Source organism: Meleagris gallopavo, chromosome 3 (genome assembly GCF_000146605.3).
Source record: "Meleagris gallopavo isolate NT-WF06-2002-E0010 breed Aviagen turkey brand Nicholas breeding stock chromosome 3, Turkey_5.1, whole genome shotgun sequence".
NCBI lineage: Eukaryota > Metazoa > Chordata > Aves > Galliformes > Phasianidae > Meleagris > Meleagris gallopavo.
The window spans coordinates 38,854,709-38,858,313 of NC_015013.2; positions in this window are offsets into that span (position 1 = coordinate 38,854,709).

Consider the following 3,605-nt stretch of genomic DNA (forward strand, 5'->3'; position numbering starts at 1 on the left):
TGGTTATTGGTATTCCACATCATAACATCATATAGTGCACTGGGAGTTAAACTGTTAATGCTCCAGTTCCAGGCACCTGTCTGGAAGAGAAGAACTACATATTTCAGGGGGATTTGCGGTCAGAGAGAAGATATAACCCCTGGCAAATTCACCTGATGAGCTCTTCTTTACCTCCCTGCTACTCAACCGGACTGCACATCTCACCTCAGTGTTATGGTGAGGCCTATCCACCTTTTAGACACTCTCATTATATTTGATTTATTAGCTTCAATTCTAATTATATTGTATTATAGTGTGTTATCTTGCATTCTGACACCATATTAGTAAATTAGTTTGTTTCTCCTCAGATAATTGCTGCTGTTTTTAATTATTCTGGGGTCCCCTGTTTCCCTTTTCTGGAGGTGCGGATTTTGTGAAATCCCTCCGCCCTACTAGTCAAGGAACTGGGCCGAACCAGCCCATAAATTGTTGACATCCATTTATGGAGAATATTTTTCATTCTAATTTAAAATGGAATATTATTTTATTTACCTATTTATTTTAATCTTACCTCAAAAGAAAAATTCTGCTGCTAAAATGTTTGGAAAAGGTGTTTTATGGATTTCCCCAAATCTAAAAGGATCAGCCAGCTATCCCATCTTGGGGAAGCCTCCTGAGCTGCTTTATTTCCAGTCAGAGAAATGAGACAGTATTCAGGCTGTCAAAGCTCAGGATTTTCCTTGGTCCTCCAGCCCTAGTTTGCATGTTGAGTTCTAACTAATATAAGACTCAAGACTGTTGTGACACTCCGCTCAGACAGGTATCACAGAAACTTCAGGATCCCGAAATTCCCCTGTTATCCAGGCAAGGATCTTGCTGAAATACTCCTCAGCTTTTACCCTGCAGTTGTCTTTCTTTTCTTTGGAAACCAATATTTTCAGCAGGTGTGTAAAGGAGACCCAAGTCTGGGCCTAATCAGTGTCCTCAGCTCCTGATCCCTATATTTAGACATAGCTTGAAGGTTTCCTTCTATATTTCACTGGTTCTGTCTGAATGTACAATGGTAAGTCTATCTATAGTCATCCCTGTATACAGAGAATATTTCTGGAAGTCACTGTTTTCAGCCAAAAAAAAAAAAAAGACATAACAGCCAAGAAAATAAAAAATACTTTTACTGAGAATTTCTTGGTGTAATACTGAACATTTTTACAATGTAAATTCTGTGAAAATTTACATGTACATTTTAAATATTTGCATGTGTTAATATTTCCACAAGATTCATGAAGATGCTTCTTGTTGTCAAAGTATGAGACATGAGGAAAAAATACTATATATTACTTCAAAGAATGGACCTTCCAACTGTGATTGAAAATGAGAGAGAAGCAACTTAAAACTGAAGTGAAAATTACTAGATCTGAAAGAGGTATATATATCACCAACAGGCATTTTTGATAACCAGAAACTGTTTTTCAAGAACTGGAACAATTACTGAGAAGAAATCAAATGTAAATTTGGTGTATGTGTGGGGGAACTTTAACCACTAAGGAAATCTTATAAAATATTTAAATACTCTTATTTTTTATCTACAGCTTTAAATCTCCATAAAATGCATTCTATCAGTACTTATCTGTCAAATGATCAGATGCCTTAGCTTTGTGTTTTATATTAAATTTTTATTTTTGTCAACTTGTATTTTAAGTTGCAAATCAAGAAGCTTTCAAGATAATTTTGTTTAATTTTAGGCATGACATACCTTCATTTCTTTTTTATGTTTTTATAGTAATTTACCACGACATAAAATTGCTTTGCATTAAACTACACTCATGAATCAAGATTCCTTTCCTGTAACAAGATCTATTTAAGGATTGAATTTACCTACAAATCAACTATTTTGTGTCAGTTTCAGTAATTATTGTTTAGTAAGAACTGGTACAATTTCATCATTAATTATTTCAACACATAAATGATTTAGCTAAATAGAATGCAAATATTAATTCAACTTATGCTGGCCAAATAACTTAGTAGAGATGACAGTTGAGGGTCTGTTGTGTCCCAGATATGTGTGTTTGCTGGAGGGGGGAGGAGGGTTAATGTTCTTCTAGATTGCAACAGTAGTTCTTAAAATGAAATTAGGAAATAATCCAGGGCTATTTTAATTCTTCATCTAGGAAGAAAAGTAATATCTAGTGAACAGAGTCCCAAGGTGCCTCAACTCTAGATATGTTTTTAAAGATATATATTTTTATATCTGTTTACATATATATATAAATAAATAAAATCTTCAAGGATGTATTCTCTTGCTTATAAAGTTGCCTAGAAAGGCTGGTACATTAAAAAGAGATCCATTCACTTGATGATGGCTGTAAATAATGTGCATTTGACACCATCTTCCACAACATCCTTGTTGTGAAAGTATGGGATAGATGAGTGGATGGTGAGGTGGATTGAGAATTGTCTGGCTGGCAGAGCTCAGAGGATTGTCATGAGTGGCACAGTCTAGTTAGTGAGCTGTAAAAAGCAGCATTCCCCACGGGTTAATGCTGGGGATCTTCATTTTAATCAAAACTTGAATGAAGGGATAGAGTCCACCCTCAGCAAGTCTGCAATTATACAAATCTGAGAGGAGTGGCTGACACAACGGAAGGCTGTGCTATCATTTAGCAAGACCTGGACAGACTGAAGAGGTGGGAAGGGAGGAACCTGAAGGGGTTTCACAAGAGCAAATGTAGAGTCTTCCACCTGGGAAGAAATAACTGCATGTATCAGTACTGGTAGGGGATGACCTGCTGGAGCGGTGCTCTGTGAAGAAGGACCTGGGTGTTCTGGTGGAGAGCAAGTTGGCAGTGTGCCAAGAAGTCCACTGGTACCCTGAGGTGCATTAAAAGGAGTGTGGCCAGCATGTTGAGGGAGGTGATCTTCTCCCTATACTCTGCCCTGGTGAGGCCACATTTAGAATACTTTGTCCAGTTTTGGCCTCCCCAGTTCTAAAAAAATGAGGATCTTCTGGAATCAGTCCAGCAGAGAGCCACAAAAACGATCAAAGATATGGAGCATCTCCATACCCTTAAGTGTGAGGAAAGACTAAGTAATCTGGTTCTGTTCAGCCTAGGGAAAAGAAGATTGAGAGGAGATCTGATAAATGTTTATAAATATCTAAAAAGAGGTAGAAGGCAAATGGATGAGGCAATAGAACAAGGAGCAATGGCCTAAGACTTGAACATAGAAAGTTTCATACAAAAATGTGAAAGAACTTTCTTGCGATAAGGGTGACAGAACACTGGAACAGGTTGCCCAGAGAGGTTGTAGAGTCCCCTTCTATGGAGATACTCAAGACCTATCTGGACATCTACCTGAAGAACCTGTTTTAGGGTACATACTTTAGCAGGGTGTAGGACTTGATGATCTCTTGAGGTCCCTCCCTACTCTGTAATTCTTTGATTCTGTCCCTTCCAACTTAAGACATTCTATGATTCTATCATTTATCTCAAGAAGTATTAACTGAAATATCCCTGAAATATTATTTTTTACACGAATATTCTCAATATCTTGTAAAGGTTTAGTGTAGTCAAAATATATAAGGTCATGACTACTGGTTGGTTTATTGTATTACCATTTCGGAAATATGA